At 39.1% G+C, this 20,299-nt stretch overlaps 1 long non-coding RNA gene and 1 pseudogene across 1 annotated transcript in view; one reads left to right on the top strand and one right to left on the bottom strand.

Moving 5' to 3' along the window:
* The window catches only part of LOC148376360 (uncharacterized), a 66,841-nt gene that overhangs the window by 15,843 nt on the left and 30,699 nt on the right, over nucleotides 1-20,299 (top strand). The gene's annotated exons all lie outside the window — the stretch shown is intronic.
* On the bottom strand, nucleotides 10,592-10,746 carry LOC148376361 (U2 spliceosomal RNA; annotated as a pseudogene).

Here is a 20,299-nt window from a genome sequence, read left to right as displayed (position 1 = left end):
TGTTGCGACAAGCATATTAGTAACTAGTGTTGGCAGCTTCTTTCATTTTCATCAATCGATGAGTCCGGTCCTCGTTTTGAAGTTGGGCTGCACAATTTTGGAAAAAAAATTCAGAATTTTCAGATCAGTATTGCAATTTCAATGTGATTTTCAATTTTACAAGAAAAGTTTAAACTTACCTCGAGTTGATGTCCTTCTAGACTGAGAGTATACAATCACTATAGATCTACAAGTTAAAACAGAATTGCAGTTAGATAAATAGTATTTATTATACAAAAGTACAACGAAATTGGAGGGCTACTCCTTTCAGTGTAAGAAAGCTATTTAGGGAGCGGCTGGCAAGCTACATGCTAGCGTCAGGTAACCGCAACTTCTGTAAGGTCATTGCGATGATTAAAATACAAGAGTCACAAATGTAGCGGTTTTCCACAGGTAGTAGCTCAAATTCTTATGTCTCATGGTTAATGGATCTGGCGATGGTGACTTGCTACGTTCGGCAGTGCTGGCTTTAGAGTTGTTAGCTTAGCTGTTAGCTTTCCCTTCAGCGCCGCTTGAGGCAATTCCCGTACGCGATAAAAATCCAGGCAGCACCGGCTGGTCATCAGCTTTTCTTTGCGCTTTTCTGACTTTTCTCAGATTCCGATTTCATAACGTATTTTCAATGTAGCGAGCCACCAAAGCTACGGGCTTTTGATTGGCCGGTGCTGTTAAACCACAAAATGGGACCTTTCTTGTTGGCCAAACACTCCGTCACTCAAATAACAAACTGGAACTCTAAATCCGAAAAAAAAATGCAGTGTTTTGCGGTGACCCCATTGCACTACGTCACATCGCAATATCGATTTAGATTTCAGTTAATCGTGCAGCCCTAGTTTGTAAGTCAACTTTTTGATTCGGCCCTCCGTCCATTTGACTTTGACAACCCTGCCCTTAGTTAACCAAACATCTCCCCGTTAAAAAAAAACCCCAACAACGACGAAGTAAAACAACAAAGCCCCTCTGGCTATTTTAGTGCTTTTGATTTTTTTCCTCTCTAGTTTGCATCACCGCAATTCTAATATCACATCGGAAGTTATTCAACAGCGGCGAGAGATGGACTCGAGCTGCTGTTGCAGAGTCCAATCCTCTGCCTGTTGCCATGACAACCCTCCCTCAAGACAATGTTCATTTAAAAGCAAGTTTTATGGGATCATTTTTACTGTTAATAAAACGACAGCGATGAGTGGAAGAACTGCTATCTTGCCACCGGGCAATAATACCGCCATAAAATCTTGTTATAAGAGTATTGCATAATATCTAGAAAAAAAAGTAATGCATCTCATTTGAGGGACAATCTTTGCGTTTTGGGGAGGAGCTAGGTTTAGCAAGTGTTATAAACAGAAATTTAGAGTCTTTACGAGACCGGGTGGAAACATATGTTGGTTTGGACAGGGATGGGCGCCATCAGGCTGTACTTGGCACACCACAGGAAATGGTGCCCTTACCACCCTAGTGGTTAAGGAATCCAACCACCAACCAGCCAAGAATTGACCCCAAAGAAAAGTTGCAGCAAAAACCTAAAACGTGACATGCTTGGCTGAAACATCCATCCATCCATCCATCCATCCATTATCTGCACCGCCTATCCTCAGTAGGGCCGCGGGGGTGCTGGAGCCCATCCCAACTATCTTCAGGCAGTGGGTAGGGGACACCCTGAACAGGGACAGCTATCTCACTCATCCTCACTTAGGGAGAAATTCGACTGGCCAATAAACCTGACATGCATGTTTTTGGAATGTGGGAGGAAACCGGAGCGCCCGGAGGAAACTCACGCAAGCACAGGAAGAACATGCAAACTCCACACAGAAAGCTTCAATCTCATGATCTCAGAACTCTGCCGCACACGCGTTAACCACTGCGTGGCTGAAACATAAATTAATAAATATATACAAATCTTAGTGGCTTTAAACTTACAGAAACTCAAAATATTTTCTAAGATTCAACAGCATGTGAGACACAATCTGAAAAGGAACCAAATGTATTCGACATTTTATATTGTGCATACAAATAAAAAAAGGAGACATTGCAAAAATATTGGCCCCCTTCGTATTAATAGTTTGTACAACCTCCTTTTGATGCAATCACAGCCAGAAGTCTTTTTGGGTATGTTTCCATTAGTTTTGAACATCTTGAACCGGAAATATTTGCATTTTCTTCCTTACAAAACAACTGGAGTTGCTTTAGGTTTAATGGTGATGAATTTTTAGATCTTTCCACAAATAGTCTTTTGGATTGCGCTCTGGACCTTGGTTTGGCCATTCTAATTCCTTTATTTTCTTAGTTTTAAATCATTACATTGTATACTTTGCTTTATGTTTAGGCTTGTGCTGTTGGAAGGTGAACCTTTGTCCCGTTCTCAGATCTCTCGCAGACTCCAACAGATTTTTAGCAAGAATTGTCCTGTATTTAGTTAGCTCCATCCATCTTCCCATCAACTGTAACAATATTCCCAGTTCCTGCTGATAAAAAGCAACTCCAAAGTATGATGCCCCCCACCACCATGTAACGCTTCGTATTTAGCCGAAAAAGTAAATATTTGTCTTATCTGACCAGAGTACCTTGTTCCATATGTTATTTGTGTCTCCCATGTTGCTTTTTTCAATGACCAAACGGGCCTTTTAATGGTATTTTATCATAACATTACCCAAAGTATGGCTAGCGGCTAACTGAAACTTTGAAGCAGAGGGACACACAAACTTCGGAGAAAATGTCTTTTTAATAAAAGTTGGCCTCAGTTTTCTTTATTTTTCTGAGCAAAATAAAAACATAAGCATGGTAGACCAGCTCCACCCTCAAATGAAAGCCAGCTTCAGATGGCTTGCCTCACCTTAGACATGATGTCATTATAATGCAGTTCTTCCGGAAGCCTTTTATTGGTTTTCTAATTTCTTACAATCTGAAACCAAAAATGTATTTTGGGTGATTTTTGAGCAGAAAAATATTCAGTCTTGAAAATTCACTGCATCCTTAGTCTTCACTATGTCTTTTGTAACTACTTGTGTTAACACAAAATAAAGCACCAACTATGTTTTTTTTTTTTTTTTTTTTTGGGGGGGGGGGGTATTTTTTTATATCAAATTTGTGTGGTTCATGGAGAGTCTTCATTTTTTCTGGTTTAGGTCCTGTGAGGACAAAACAGGCAACATGCAAAAAGAAAGGATTGGGAGCAAACATTTAACTACAGATTTTGGTAAATCCCATTATTGGGAGTCTTTCCAGACTTGGTATTCCCATGCAGATTTAATCTGATGGGGACACACAAACTCTTTTCCACAATGCAATTTTACAGTCTTTATTTTGTTTTTTCTCTCCCCTTTTTTCATTCATTGTTTGGCCGTGATCCATTACTCTGTTTTTGAAAGTTGGGGCCGAGAAAGCAAATTCGTGTCACGCATGGCAGCTCTTATTCCCATTCTTCTCGACCAAAATAAACGGCACCCGCGCGGCCGTCATCCATTATCATCAATTGACTATTGCTGCGAGCTGTGGCTATTGAGCCTGGCGTTCTTTGTGTTTTGCCCTGCTGTCCGTCAAAATATGAACTCCCCTCATCAGGCTGTATCTATTATCCCTGATCACATATTGCTGTATGCGGGGACCGGTACAGTGCAGATTGTTGGGAAGCGTGCCATTCTGACCTGCCTAAAATGAACTGTACTGTTTTGGCCGTGATCCATTACCCCAGTTGACTCTTTCTGAAAGTGTGGACCGAGAAAGCAAATTTGTGTCATGCGTGCCGGTTCTCTTATTCCGTTCCTTCCACCTAAAATGAACATCACCCATGTGGCTGCAATCCATTATTCCCAGTTAATTAAATCTGGGAGCGTGGCCTGCAAAGCACATGTTAAAAATATCGCGTAGGCATCTTCATGGATTTTTGCATATCAGGAAGGATTTTGGTTGATTCTCCGTGATAAATAAGGATTTATAGTAGTCCAAATTATGTTTAACTGGCTCACTTATACCTTTTTGCCGTTTGGGAAAAAAAGTATAAACTTTCCACAAATTGTCTGCAATATTGTATAACCTGAGTGGTTCAAAACCTAGCAAAAAATAGTGGCCTATAATCAAACAATAGGGTAGTTTTGTCCAATAAAATTGTGAGGAGAAGAGCATCACTTAAGACTCATCCCTTCCCTAAAAAGTGTGATGCAGGTTATGCAATCTATTGTAAATAAAGGAGGGGTGCCAAACAGTGCCAGGAAGAGGAAACTCCACCACAGCCGATTTCATGACTCCATTGGACGATTAATCGGCATCAGAATGTTTTTTATCATTTATTCAATTAGTTACAATCATGTTGTCTCTGTGCAAGCCTCAAAACCTGCCAAGCTTATTTTCATCTTCAGGAGCAGACATCTGGAGCGAAGCCCCCCCCTACTCCTTCCTCCTGGCCCTCCCCAATTGATCATCTCATCTCTGTCATGATTACACTTTGCCGCGTTGACCTGCGATGATGTAACCGTTTTTTTGGCTGCGGGCTCTTTTACTCCCCTCCCCGGCCAAGCATTTTATTCTTCATCTTTCTGAAATCTCTTTCAGACTCTGCCGTCGGTATTAAAAGTCTTAATCTGGGTCCTGATGCCATTCCCAGCTCTCGCTCAATAGGCTCAAATTGGTTTGGCCGATGGATTTTGGAATATTCCCAGATGATCTTTGCGCTTTAGTGTTCTGGCCTTAAAATATTATTTAGATTTCACGCTTTATTACACTGTCAAAGAATAATTGTAGAAGGCGGATAGCGTACTACAAAGAGGCGACTTCCAACCATTTATTTGTATTTGTCTCATTCAGGAGCAATGTTGCCTCTAATTTTCCACGGGTCTGAGCGTTCACAAAAAATCGGTGAGCAGCGCTTGAAACAACAGTGAGCAACCATAATCCCAAGTGTGGCAAGATAATTAATTATCAAACATGTCCAAAACTTGACATCAAGTTACATTTTGCTGAGTTTCCGGCAATGCAAAATTATTTTTCTCTTTTAAATGAATTGACTCATGTACTATTGCAAAGGTTGTACGGCCTATGTCGTTTGTTCTTACAATTCTTTCACAAGATTCTTTTTATTTCCTGATATATTTTGTCGCATTTTGGGGGGCTTATTTAGTAGGTTGTAAGATACAGAACTGTACTTAATCACATTTTTTAGTGGAAGTACAATGTTGGCAACAAGATTCACTTGATATAATTGGAAATTATTTGAATGCAACACAAACTTTTTCTTCTTTTTTCCGTGTTTTTTTCTACTTTTTTTAAAATTCCTTTAAAAAAAATCTCATTGTGTTTATTTTTTCCGAGCTGTTACTTATTTATTTTTGTTCTCTATTTACTTTTTTTCCTACATTTCTTTCTTTTCTTTTTTTCTGGCTTTTTCCTAAATTTTTCCTTCTTTTTTCTCTTCCTTTTTTCTTTTTTTTCTCAGCTATTCACTTTTTCATTTTGGTATTTTTTTTCTTTTTTGTTCTATTCCCCCCTTCCTTTAAGTCTTTTTGTGCATAATTTTACATAATATTTGGTCATGTTGGGATTAAAGAAGCAAAAACAACCCGAAGCGCCGTTTAGGACCCCAAAGAAGCCGGTTCCCCGACAAACTATACTAACTTTACTCAACTTCGTTCTCCTTCGACTCGACTTCAAAATACCGCATTTAGGACACAACGTCAGGGGAACCCGTGTATTATTACCTTCATGCACTGTAACTTTGACATGAGTCGCTTCTTAATTATTAATTTTGAGCCCTCATTTTTGTCCGCGGACTAGATTTTCTTGTGCGCTGAGAATGTGCGAGCAGTGCGCAATTGCGCACGCGCGCAGCTTAGAGGGAACACTAGTCAGGAGTCAATCTTTTTCTTTCCTTGTACACAAGCAAAATTGCTAGGAGTTGCCAGGCCGATAGACTATTGGATTAAGCTGCTCAGAGTGGTCAGCGGTCGGGAGCTGCAGTAGCCAGTTGGGCTGCCAGAAGGCAGTAGAGACCCCATGAAAGAAAAACACACAAAGCAGATGTTTAGCAATTTTGTTGGTATTTATTGGGGGTGTCTTGACACGACACCTAGTTACAGACACTCACAGAGGCCTAAGGTACAACTGTGTACTTTACACCAAAATTGGTTGATCTGTTTTGGAGCCTATGAGTCACATACAGCGCACACAGACACGAATCGGGATTTATAAAGTAGTTTAGATTGTAGCAGAAACATATGCTCTCTCAATAATTCAGCTTAAAAATTGACAGATATGCTTGTCCATGTTGGCGCTTTCACTTCCCAAATTTACGATATAAGGTGCAAGAGGCAAGATTCAAGAAGTGTGGGACAAGAGTCAAAGGTAAAAAAAGATGAGGAAAATGAAATATAATAAAGGCAAATAAGATGAGGGGAATATGACAAGGGGCGAGAAACGAGGGACCAGAGCCCAAGGGATGAGACAAGGGACAAAGCAAAGCGCCTGACATAAAGGACTAGAAAAAAAACTGAATGCACATGACAAAGGACAAGGCACAAGACACAAAACAAGAGGCATAGCATGGGGCGCAAGGATATCTTTCCAAATGGAAAAACAACAGATAATGTGCAAAGGACAAGACATGGGACAAAGTCGATGGTAAAAAAATAGGGACAAGATGCAAGTCAGGTCATGTTTATTTGTATAGCCCTTAATCACAAGGAGTCTCAAAGGGGTGCACAGACCACAGACTATTGCAAACTAGAGATGCAACGGTCAGTTCCCAAAATTGCAAAACATGGACAAGTCGAAAGACAAATGCAAGACATAAGACAAGGGGCAAGATATGAGACAAGACACCAGGGTCACTTCCCAACCTGACAAGACAAGGGATAAGATGAAACGACAGGGAAAATTCATGGGACAAGACACTTCCCCAAATGACAAGACAAAAGAGACAAGGGAAAGGACACGAGTAGAGGGACAAGACACAAGGGACAAGACACAGAATAGGAGCAAAGGTCCCCGTCCAAAATGACAAGACAAGGGACAAGACAGTAGAAGTTGCCTATTTTAAATATTATTTTCCAAAATGTCCTATTAAAATGTTTTTTTAATAGCAAAATTAAAAAATATATAATTGATAATACTAAAAAAGTAAAACCACTTTTTTCCTACTTTAGATACATTATTAAAATATCCATTGGTCAAGTAAAATGTATTCATCGTTTTAACAATGTTTTTCTAATTGTGGTTTAAAAAAAACCAACTCATTTCATAATAAGGAAGGAACACACACCTATTTTCTATAGCTTATGAATGACTTATATTTCATGTTGACAATATCTGTGTATTATTTGTTATTGCAACATCCATTGCAGCCTGGACCTCCTGAAAGGGGGATTAACGCATGTGCGGTCCCTTCCCTAGGTTTCTTCATTTTCCTCATGTTGAGGTTTTTGAGTTTTTCCTGGCCCTCTTGTAGGTTTTAGATCAGGGGACGGTGGAATAATAGTCTGTAGTTTACAATAATCTGTGGTCTGTGTAGCCCTTTGAGACTCCTTGTGAATAATGGCTATACAAAAAAACATGACTTGACTTGACATCCTTTAGCCGTAAAATGAGCATATGTGACGCCAACACTAGCCTTAACACTATCAGCAATCACGCTAGCCTCAAACAGATAGAACTTACGAGGCGACCAGCTCAGGCTTTTACTATTGATCGTGTTGACGAGCCTTTCCGCCAATGCTATCGGCCTCATTAAAGAAAAAATGCACTGAATCCAGGCCATATCCCTTAAAGAACGTTTTCCCTGAAGTGACCAACAAGCCCAGGTAAGAGGACTCGAGCTTTAGGCATGAAGACGCGAAGTGGCGATAAGGCGCCGCCAATATTGCTCGCACCGGATGGAATAGAGCACGCTACATTAATCAGCGTCCTCATCTCACCAGCTCGTCTCTGAGGCTGACTCACTCTCTGCTGACAGATGCTTACTAGAACGGCCCGAACCGACTCTTTTGGACAACCGGTCGTCAGTTTTAGTAATATTGTAAAACACACAATAGACAACTTTTTCGAAACGTTATTCATAAATGTAATGTTGATCTTATTTATTTTGTCGTTGTCCATTTTGGGGTTAGTTTTTCATTTTCACTTTTGCATTTTTGGAACATTTACGATTCAAGAAAATCAGGAATGCAAAATTACAAAAAATCTAAAATTGATGCGTCTTTTTCACATCACAGAAATTTGCGAAAAAGATTCATAAAGGTTCAAAAATCCTCTACAGTCGTATCTCTACTTACGAATTTATTTCGTTCAGGGAGTAGATTTGTAACCTGAAAAATTTGTAAGTAGAGGCACCTTTTCAATGTAAATTTGCTAATCCGTTCCAAGAAATGCAAAATAGTGATTTTTGTTTTTTTATATAAATCATAAAAAAGCATCAGAACATGAAACGGATACATGTTAAAATTACAATACCACAAAAAAACTTAAAACAAGAGGCACACAATGTAAAAAATCGAAAAATAAAGGAAATAATAAAAATATTCTCTTTTTAACTGGCCTCTTTGTTTACTGGTCCTCAGCAGTGTTTTTTGTGTCCTGTTTCATAAAGAACTGATCCAATGACATCTGCTATTGCCGACTTTTGATAATACCTTGGAAATGCGCGAGGAGGACGTCATCCTAATGAGCAATAGCCCGACCAGTCAAAACTTTTTCTGGGTGATGAAGTTCCACAAATTCCAAGACTTCATGGAATTTTGCCAAGATGTCTTTAATTTTGGCGGATGAAATGATGGGTGGGTGCTCCGCCATATATTTTTGGCGACATCACAAATACGCATTCCCTTTTCATTCCGTTCAATTATTTCCTGCTTTGTTGCAATGTCCAGAAAAACTCTTTTCCGTTTCTTTTCTCCTTGCTGCTCACTTTTCTGAATGTCGTTCTTGGGGTCCATCGTTAATGTTTCGTATCGCTAACATATAGTACAGTACTGTTGACAGAGCGGGAATGGGACCAGAAGTGGACAGAAAGAGGAAGTGGGCACAAATAATTTGCGGTAGACACAAGATCATGCCGGCACTCACTCATACGAATTGGGGTGCCAGGTACAGTACTGCGGAGCGCCGAAAAGCAGCACGCACGGTACTGGTCTGTTTATTCGTATCCTGAAAAAACATTCCTACCTCGTGGTAATTTTTTTGCTCAGTTTGCTTTTAACCTGAAAAATTCGTATGTAGACACATTCGTATGTAAACGTATGACTGTACTTCTAAGGATAACTAGTGAAAACTAATATCATCATTAACACCGGAAACAAACTTGTTCCTCTTTCCCAGAAACTAGGATTGTCATGTCCTTTGCTGAAAACTATTGAAATTATCTTCTATCTAGAAATAAGCATCTTCTTTTTTGTTGAAAACAAACATCATCATCTTGTACGCTAGAACTATCGTCTTCTTCTTCACCCAAAACTACGATCTTCTTGCCTAAAAACTAGCGGCATCTTCTAAAATGGAAACTAATGTAGTCTTTTTCACTAAGGTCATCTTCACCGTAAACGAGTGTCATCTTATTTTCCAAAATATAGCATCATCATCTTTTGCTCTAAAATTAGCGTCTTTTTCTTTGCTGGAAAACTAGCGCCATCATCTTCCGTGCAGGTCATTCTCTTCATTGTAAACAAGTGGAGAGTAATTGCTTTGAATTATAATCATTTAATTCAGAGTCCAATTTGGTGGTTACCAATTCGGCCAGCAGGTAGTGCTCACGGTTTCCCTCCCTAATTAATTTGACATAGCCTCGTATTATCTCTAGCATTTATCATGAAGAAGAAAATACTCGAAACACATTTTAATCTGCGTATTAAATTATCAATTTTTTGGTTCATTGATATGGGTAATGATTGGTCAGACCAGAAGGAAAATAGTATCGACACACAAATAATGCAAGTGTTTGATATTAATAAACTGCATTTATTTACATGACCAGGAAAACTGAAAAAGAATAAAAGGGCATTGTTGACACAAGCCCTCGCAGTCTTAGAAAACTGGAACGGGGAAAGAAATTCGGTAGAAATAATGAAATAAATGATCTAAACCTGGTTAAGATAATCAACTAATTTCAATGATCAGGAAATATTTTCATTACATGTCTCTTTCATTTTCTATGGTAGAATTAGCGTCTCTGCCAAAAACTAGTGTCATCTTCATTACTGAAAATAAGCGTCATCTTCTGTACCGAAATCTAGTGCAATAATCTTCTACTTTAGCGTGTTCTTCTTTAACAGAAACTTGCGCCGTCACCTTTTATGCGGCAACTAGTGTCTCATCTTCATTAAGGTCTTCTTTGCTAAAACAAGCAACATTTTAATCTTGCCGAAAACTGGCGCCGGCATCTTCTACTCTGGAACTTGTATCTTCTTCTTGGTCAAAAACAAGGTTTTTTTTAAGGGTTATTGTTCTATCTTCGTTATTCATTATCCATTATCCGTTATCGGTCAGTTCATAATACGCTACAAAGCCTAGGAGCCGGGACACTTACTCTCAGCCAAAAGGCCAAGCTAAGGTCCTAGCCCTAAAGCCTTGCTGCGATCATTGCGAATGCACCGTTCCCGAAGGTACTGCAATACCGGGCCGATGCGTGGAGTGGACAGAGCAAGCTCTTATTCCATCTCCGGATTGCAAAAATCAAGCAGACGCTGTTGGGCATCAACTGAACATAAGGTACGCAGTTCAAAAACCACAAGTGTTCACTTGTACCTTTCCTAAAACTACCGCCATCTACTTATTCACAAGAACCAGCATCTTATTCTTTGTTAGAGTCATCTTTTTCACTGAAAGGTAACATTACCTTATTTGCCGTAAAACTCGTGCCATCATTTTCTTTTCTAGATTTCTTTTGTTGCCAAAATGTAGGGTTATCTTCCCTGCTGTAAGCAATCTTCTTCATTGCCAAAAACTAGGGGTGTCTTCTTTGCTGAAAACTAGCGTCATATTCTTGTACTCTTCTTTGTTGCTAAAAACTAGCGTTACCTTCTTTCTGCTAAAAACAACTGTCATCATCTTCTACGCCAAACTATCGTCTTCTTCATTGGAAACTAGTATTATCTCCTTTGCCGAAAACTAGCGTCATCATCCTCTACTCTAAAAATAGCGTCTTTTTTGTTGTTCAGAACTATGGTAATCTTCCTTCTTCTGAAAACAACAGCCATCATCTTCTGCGCCAAACCAGCGGCTTCTTCACTGGAAACTAGCATCATCTTCTTCTTTGCCCAAAACTAGCGTGATCATCTCCTATGCTTTTACTAGCTTCTTCGTTATCTTCGCTAGGGTCATTTTAGTCACTGAAATCCACATCATCTTTATCTTCTTTGCTGAAAACTAGCGTCCTCATCTTTTATGCTGAAACTAGGCATTTTTATTATTCAATAGGGACTTGTAATTCATTAGAAACTAGCAGTTTCTTCTTCTTTCCTTGAAAATAGTGTCATCAGCTTCTGGGCTGGAAACTTGTGACTTCTTCAAATTGAGGTCTACGTAAGTGCACATGGAATTTGTTGGCTCCTACTAACCCATTACATAACGGGCGCTAACGTCGCATAGACCGTTTTTTTACATTTCATTCAAGGAAAGCCACTAAGAAGACTAAAGAGTGTCTGGCATTTTCATACTGGTTGTTCCTGATCTTTTGAGTGTTTCTGATCAGTACCTTGATTTACAAATTTGCTTTGTTCCATTTACTCTGTACCTTAATTCAAAGCCCTGCTCTACTATAAGAGCTTTAAGACCCTTTAATGCTAACTGCACTAATCCAGTAATGAAAGCGTTTTTGTTTTTTTCATCCAACTTTGCTGCATTGATAGTCGTCCGGACTCTGACGAAATATCATCTGTTGAGAGTCGAGATCTTTTTATTCTTGGAGGGATCAATATATGGTATCATCCGTGATGCTCAGAGCTGGAACACACGCATCCGTCAAAGCGGATGATCACGCCAAGGTCGGAAAGGAAAGCATCTAAACAGTGCAGGTGTTTACGAACAAACCCTCAGGTCATTTCCTGAGTGCTTCCTTGAATATCTTCCCTTTTTCCTTTAGGGGATGGTGTTCCCCGCATTGCAGTGGGTTGGATCACGTGAGAAGTGACTGTCTTGTAATGGTATTTGTGGCAAGTGTCAGTTTTTTCACCCTTAGCCATACTGTACTGGACTTCTTTTTTCCATTCATAGAATATTTACTACGCAGGGAGTGCTGAAATGCAAAAACAAACAAATATTACAGAAAAGTACTGATGTGTTTTTTCACATAAGGTATTTTTTAGAAATACAGTTCTTTTTCCACTTCTTAAGATAAATTATGATTATCTTCTTTGCCGAAAACTAGCGTAGTAATCTTTAACACCGGAAACGAACGTGTTCTTCCTTGCCGAAAACTAGGGTAGTCATGTTTTTCACTAAAAACTATCGTCGTTCATCGATGCTATGATTTGGCATCTTCTTTGCCAAAAACGAGCATCACAAGTAGTGTTCTTCGCCCAAAACAATGGCTTAAACTAGGTTCATTATTTTCTACTTAAGAACTAGTGTCTTCTTTCCCGGAAACAAGCGCTATCTTCTTCTTTGACAAAAACTAGCATCATCATATTCTACTCTAGAATATGCATCTTCCTTTTTGCCAAAACTAGCTTCATCATCTTATACTCTAGAACAGGGGTCGCCAACTTTTTTCAAGATAAGAGCAACTTTTGATTGGTGAGAAGGACTACCAATTTGGCATTTATTAAATATGTTAACTATGTTACTATGTTACTACTATGTTATTACCATGTAGTAATACTACAGGTTGAAATAAGCTCAATTAAAAAACACCATTCGAGTAAGAAATCGAATTATCTGGAAAATCACAACGAGCCGTTATATATTTTAAGAAATAGTCGGGCTACTTAGGTGGTCTTACAAGGCTACATAGTGCCAGCGGGCACAATGTTTGAGACCCCTGCTCCAGAGTAAAAGCAGGGACAAATAGGTGTTTTCGCACATATAGTTTGAAATAGGATCATAAGTGTGTGCTTCGAGGGCCTGACAAAGCAAAGGGGTATTGTGTATTTTTTGACCATTAGATGTCGCTATTTTGTGTATATCAGAGGTATTTTTGCAGCTGAGAGCTACTATTTGTTACTAATTAACAAGTATTGATAGACAAAATATACCCTATTTTCACGAACATAAAATCACATAAAAGTCTACGATTCTTTTTAAAATGTGCGGCATGCCCTATCGTGCAGTGCGCGCAGGTGTGTGTTGTAAAGTAGCGGACCTAAAACTACTCGGGGGCCTTTGGGTCGGACGCCCTACGTGAGACTTGGCCGAGTCATAGACTTACAACATTTTGGGGTGAAATTCGATGTTTTTGTGAGATCGTTCACATTTCCAATTAAACTTGTATGCGATATCCCGTGACTTCTATTCATCTCACGTGACGTCACACTTAATTTGACGAAGTACTCATGCATGCTAACTCCGTAGGGTAGCTAGCCATTTGATAGTTATCGTCTTGGCGCTTTAGTTTCATGAATCGGTGTCAGTTTTCCACCCGGACCAGGACTACGGTGGCGCAGAAACTTCCAGCGGATTACAAAGAAAAGAAAAGTTTGTCGACACTTGTGTTAATGTGACTGTTGTTCTCAAAAGCAGGCATCATTTCCGAGGAGCTGCAGGACAGAAAGTGACTCTAAAAGTGAAGTGAACCTTTTAATTGAGCTGAAGAATAAAAATAGCCGGTTACATTCACGGGTAACGGTTCACTGTAAATTGAAGGATAACGCCATGGGGATTGCATCATTAAACTACTCCTCCTCCCACCCTTTCAGGGAACGTAGGAGCACAGCACAGAAAATATGTTTATCAACCAATTGACCGAAAAAAAGCGCGTGAGAGGACAAAAAGCAGCACATTGGGATCATTCGTATGACAACTCTAGCACAAGAATAACATAGTTAGACTGGGAAAATAACAGGTTGTTAGCCGGGACGGGAGATCAAAACGTGGTCAGGGTCAAAATGGGTCGTTTCAGGAGACAAACGGGGAAATCAGGAACGGACGAGTGGAAAACAGGTGACAAAACGGGACCGACGGTAGTCAGTCAAAAATGCTTGCCTTGTGAAAACAGAGGTTCGCTGACGGACTGACAACAGGCGAGTGAAAAGGACGGGGAACCAATCTGGTAGCCAGCAGCAGCTGGCGCCAAACGAGCGGGCACTAACCGGGGCGGTGGACACAAAAACATGTTCATTTACCAATAAACCAGTTAACCTGAGAGGGAGGACAAAAAAAGCGAGCAATTGGGAACGCCAGCAAGTTTTCTCTATTCTATAGTGACGTTTTAGTTGGCCAAAAAGTCCTTTCAATAAAAGACAAACTATAAATCCTTGAAAAAAAGCGCAGTGTTTGAGGATTATACCATCATGCAACCCTAATATTTATAATGTTATTTAATCATATACACATATATCACATGTGAGTAGTACTTATACTGTTTTGTTATTAATGTTGCTAATTACCATGGTAATTAAGTCTTGGGATCCCCTCCTCAGAATGGCTTGATGTCATTTCAGTGGTTCAACTGTTTTTTTTCCAGTTCAGTGTGCAAATGGATTCCCCATTGGCAATTATTTGTTTTTTTAATAGACCTTTTTTGTTCGTTTGCGCTGGCAAACATCGCATCTCATTCTACTAATACGCATCAACTCCGCCAGGGAATTATTGATTGGAGTTGCGTTGATTTAAAAAAAACAAAAAAACAAGTACATATACATCTGTCTCTCACTCTCACAAGGCTTACACACTTTGTCCGACAGCTTTATGATGATGTCCTTGTTGTAATCGCAATGTGATTTTCTTTCTTTTTTAATCTGGAAGTGGCGGCTTGACCTCGGTAAGGACAACACATTCTGCGGTTTGGCCTTTTTGGGGTTTTGTTCAGACGCGGTTAGCCATGGACCAAAATAGAAAGAAAAAAAACGTCATCAGAGATAGCCTTTTAGTGTTTCGCATTTGGCCAGTTGAGGCCGGATACATCCAAACATGGATGTCTTTTCAAAATGGCTTTGATCAATAATCAAAACGGAAATGCATGTACTTTTACATGGTATTCATGACGCACTTGTATCAGTTACTTCTCTTTTTTTTGAAAAGGTGAATCATTCAATGGAGCTGTTTTAAAGACTCTCTCACATACACACACACACAGCTTTCCCCATTATGACCACAAACATGTCCTACCAGTCGAATTATAGTAAGAATCCTGAAAACGGGCCTAGAAAGATATCAAATGCAAGTTTATACACACAGACAGAATCTTTTTTATCTATCTTTTCCGAGACATTTCTTTGACATAATGCATTTTTAGCCCATTATTCTGACCCAGGGGTCGGCAACCCAAAATGTCAAATGAGCCATATTGACTTAATTAAAAAAACCACACAATTGTCTGGAGCCGCACTAAATTAAAAGCCTTATAATGAATGCAACACATGCTGTATGTATCTATATTCGCTATATTAGACTACTAGCAAAAAGGGGTTGTTTAGAACGGCCACCAACACAGTTGTGACCAATTTTCCCTCTAATTTTCCACGGGTCTGAGCGTTCACACAAAGTCGGTGAGCAACGCTTGAACCAACAGTGAGCAACCATAATCCCAAGTGTGGCAAGATAATTCATTATCAAACATGTCCAAAACTTGACATCAAGTTACATTTTGCTGAGTTTCCGGCAATGCAAAATTATTTTTCTCTTTTGAATGAATTGACTCATGTACTATTGCAAAGGTTGTACGGCCTACAAACGTCGTTTGTTCTTACAATTCTTTCACAAGATAACCATTTCTTTTTATTTCATGACATATTTTGTCGCATAACATTAAGATTTTTAGTCGGTTGAAAGATACAGAACTGTAATTAATCACATTTTTTAGTGGAAGTACAATGTTGGCAACAAGATTCACTTGATATAGTTGGAAATTATTTGAATGCAACACAAACTTTTTCTTCCTTTTTCCGTGTTTTTTTTCTCTACTTTTTTAAAAATTCCTTTTAAAAAATCTCATTGTGTTTATTTTTTTCCGAGCTGTTACTTTTTTTTCTTTTTGTTCTCTATTTACTTTATTTCTTTCTTTTCTTTTTTCTGGCTTTTTTCTAAATTTTTCCTTCTTTTTTTCTCTTCGTTTTGTTTCTTTTTTTTTCAGCTTTTCACTACTTTTTCATTTTGGTATTTTTTTCTTTTTTGTTCTATTTCCCCCTTGATTTAAATCATTTTATACATAATTTTACATAGTATTTGGTCATGTTGGGATTAAAGAAGCAAAAACAACCTGAAGAACCGTTTAGGACCCGAAAGAGCCAGTTCCTTTTAGTGAGCCGAGCCGAAGAAGCCGGTTCCCCGACAAACTCTACTAACTACTCAACTTCGTTCTCCTTCGACTCAACTTCAAAATACCGCATTTAGGACACAACGTCAGGGGAACCCGTGTATTTTTACCTTCATGCACTGTAACTTTGACTTAAGTCGCTTCTTAATTCGGGGATGAATAAAGTATCTATCTATCTATCTATCTATCTATCTAATTAGTAATTTTGAGCCCTCATTTTTGTGCGCAGGCTAGATTTTCTTGTGCGCTGAGAATGTGCGAGCAGTGCGCAATTGCGCACACGCGCAGCTTAGAGGGAACACTGCTTGTGACGCTGCCTTTTTAAAAGGGGTGGTGCTTTGGCCTGTACAGTTCTTCTAACTTGGAAGAGGAAGGTTAAGGGGCAAAGGAGAGCAGCCGAGAGGAGTTTTGCATGGCAGTTTAAGCCTGAGAGCCACGACTTCACGTCAAAACACATGACTTTTCTGTGTTCGAGGCGACAACCTGTATTCTGTCCTATTACAACCCGATACCAGTCAAAGAGAGGCAGTTACTTCCCAACCGTGAACTTGTACCAGCTGATCTTCTCTCTTCTCTCACAGTTATATAGTTACTCCCTAGTTGAAATGTAATATTTAATTTTACACATTTATACAGAATTGGAAAATGTTGAAGAGGATTTACAGAGCAGAAGTAATTGGAAGGAGACCAAGAGGAAGGCCGCGATTGACGTGGATGGATGGTGTTATGAGTGCACTGCAGGAAAGGGGTCTAAATATAATAGAAGTTAGAGCTCTTGAATGAGTGGAAAGGTGTTGTACAAGGATAGTGGGATGTTTGGACGCGTTCTAAGGGATGGGCAGGGCAACTGTATGATGCGGCAGGGGTAAACCAGCAAAAGCTGTCGGTCTGCTGTTGAACAGAAGAGTGTGTTGTGTCACCCTGACCCGAGTGACATTGCCGCTTTCTTGTGTCCCGTTTCATCTGCTTCTGCGTTTGGGTGTTTGGGCATTTTGGGTTGGCCATGATCCAAAATTGTTTGTGTGTGTTTTTTTCTTTTTTTTTTTTTCTTTTTCTTTGTCATTGTCTGTGTTTGTCTTGCTGTCGGTCACCCCCCTTGAGGGATATGATCATGGTTGATAGAAAACGTTAAAAGTAACATCATGTTTGTTCTAAAGCTAAAGGCCTACATGCTGCTATATTATATCTCAACACAAGTATGTCTGGTTTGAAATAAAACAGCATCTTCTCAAAGTTTCTCAATGTTCCTCATGCTGAGGTTTTTTTCGAGTTTTTCCATACCCTCATGTACGATTCAGATCAGGGGATGTCTTAATGGTGGTCTGTGCAGCCCTTTGAACAATTTTGTGATTAAGGACTATACAAAGAAATGTGACTTGCACCTAATGAAGTGTCTGGTGACTGACTAAAAGTAAACACTCCACTGATGTCACTGAAATAAAAGAGGCCTGCTGTCCCTGTTGACAGCCTGGCAACAGAAATCCTCGTGACGACCTCGAAATGTGATTCCCCTTCCTCCCTGGAGAGTTTTAAAAAAAGAAAAGCACGCTCAGGCACACACTCATACTGGGAAAACCCGTCGGAAACAATGGGAGGAGTTTTGCTTTTTCGGGTTCCGAGAGATATTTATTCTAGTCATTAGTGCAAAGAGCTACTTCGACATGCATTTATGAAATAACAGCAGTTATCATTATGTGATTATGCCCCAACTGTGTCCTCACTATGTTATTACTATGCTGTTACTATGTTATTACTATCTTATTATAAATATAGTTTTAAGATAAAACACAGTATTTTGGTTTAAAATAACACCAACCTCAATTTATTATAGCTTTTTTTGGGAGTTAATTTTGTAGAATATCTTTGTTTTACAATGTTGTGATTTTTTTGGGTGTACAAAAAGCTGATTCTGTGTTTCTACTATGTTCCTATTATATTCTTAAAAAGTTAAACATGCCCGGTCGACTTAATACTATGACAAAACATGCTCAACCTCAAAAAAGGGCACGAGATGATTACATATATTCTGTATTTTCTGGACTCTAAAGCGCACCTAATAGCCCAAATTGGCCAGAAATTTTAAAGTGTGCCTTATAATCCTGTGGGCCTTATATACCTGAAAAGTGGAAATCCATAGTTACAGTATGCAGTATTATTTTATTTTAACTGCTATACCTTTGAGCAACATATAGAGCGATCTCCGAGTGAACCCTTGTGGTTAACATGTCCGTTGTTTGTTGCTCAAAGAGAAGCAAAGAACTTTAACAGCCGCTCAGACGCCAACTTGCGATAACATTGCAAATCGTCGTTTGTTTGTTACTTGAAGATTTTCGTTGATGGTTACATTTTTTACAAAATTACATACTCTTGTTTAAATTGTTGTTAGCAGTGTCTGAAACTCATGACAAAAAGTTACCGGTGACAACTCTGAAAAGTTGCCTGCCCAGCCATAAAATTGCCTGCACCATTAATCCGAACTTGAAACACAATAACACGACTAATCACAAAAAAACCCATTGTTGCAAAGTATTAAGGGTTGATAATCAGAATATATAACAGAACAACACTTTAAAATTAAGTTTATTATAAATCTACTTATAACATTCATTGTATGTATATGACATCGCTGTTTTCCATCTGCCATCAGTATGTACCTGTATTTAGTCTTCTTCATGCAATGTTTGCGTTGCGTCATCTGCTACAGGCCACGTGAACTCCTCTTTCCATGATGCTTTTAATGTACGTTTACGTTTTGTAGCCTCATAAATTTTGTTAGCTTCTTTTGAGGTTTTGTCTTAATTCGTAACTACTTCTCAACTTTTCTTGTGTTCTCTGTGCGTCTACTTTGGAAAATGATATGCAAATGCACGACATTATAACGCTCGGGAGGTTCCGGAAGATCGTAGTTATTCAATGCAGGCCTCTGATTGGCTGCCGAGTATGTAAATTGCCAAACGAACCGAAATTCAGAAATTTCCAAACCGAACGAAGATTTCGAAATCGGAATAAAGCAAACGTTTGATTGGGAAAAAAAAAGTTGAAAAAGATGTTGGCCACCAGGGCGGATACGTTTTGTAAGTTTTATGCCCGACGTATAAGATGCACGCCCCTGGCGTCCGAGCAGACGTTATTTCAGACACTGTTGTTAAGCTACATTCTAAGATAAGCTAAGACATGCTATCTCTACAGTTAGCAAGCAAATGGGACTTTTTTGTACTTTGTTTTTAAATTTACGGCGACCTTATAAGGTTTACAGTTAAGGCCATTGTTAAAATAAACAGCAAGTAAGGAAAATAAGTTATTCGGGACGCTGTTCACTAGCTGTCTAGCTAGCGAAAGAGGGGATACACCAGAATGAGGACAGCACAGCAACCATAAATGACCAGATTCCGTAATGTTAATTTATGTTCTACAGAATCAATTATGATTTTCAATGTGTTTATTTGTTTATCATGCATTCCTAGCCCTTACTGTTATATTATTTTCATGCACCTTATAGTCCAGTGTGCCTTACATAAAGAATAGATATAAAAGACAATCTTGGAATGCATTTTATAATCCAGTTGCCTTTTACAGTGCAGAAAATATGCTAATTGATTGGCTAATCCTGTGTTTTAACTATCTTAAAACTATGTTATCATAATGTTATTATTAGGTTATTTGCTTTGGCGCAAGAACATGCTCAGTCAAAAAAAAGGCTCTGTGTGCTTACATTTGTTTTTGTTCTGCCAATTATTTGATTTTACGATGGAATGACTATGTTTGGGGCGGCAGTAGCTCAGGAGGTAGAGGGCTCGTCTTGGGATCAAGGGATCCCAGTTCGAATCCCGGCTTGTCCGTGTTACATGTCCTTGGGTAAGACACTGAACCCCTAATACC

Source organism: Urocampus carinirostris, chromosome 1, assembly GCF_059441175.1.
Source record: "Urocampus carinirostris isolate Australia breed hairy pipefish chromosome 1, RoL_Ucar_1.0, whole genome shotgun sequence".
NCBI lineage: Eukaryota > Metazoa > Chordata > Actinopteri > Syngnathiformes > Syngnathidae > Urocampus > Urocampus carinirostris.
The sequence above is the reverse complement of the archived record's forward strand: the minus strand, read 5'-3'. Positions and strand labels throughout refer to the sequence as shown.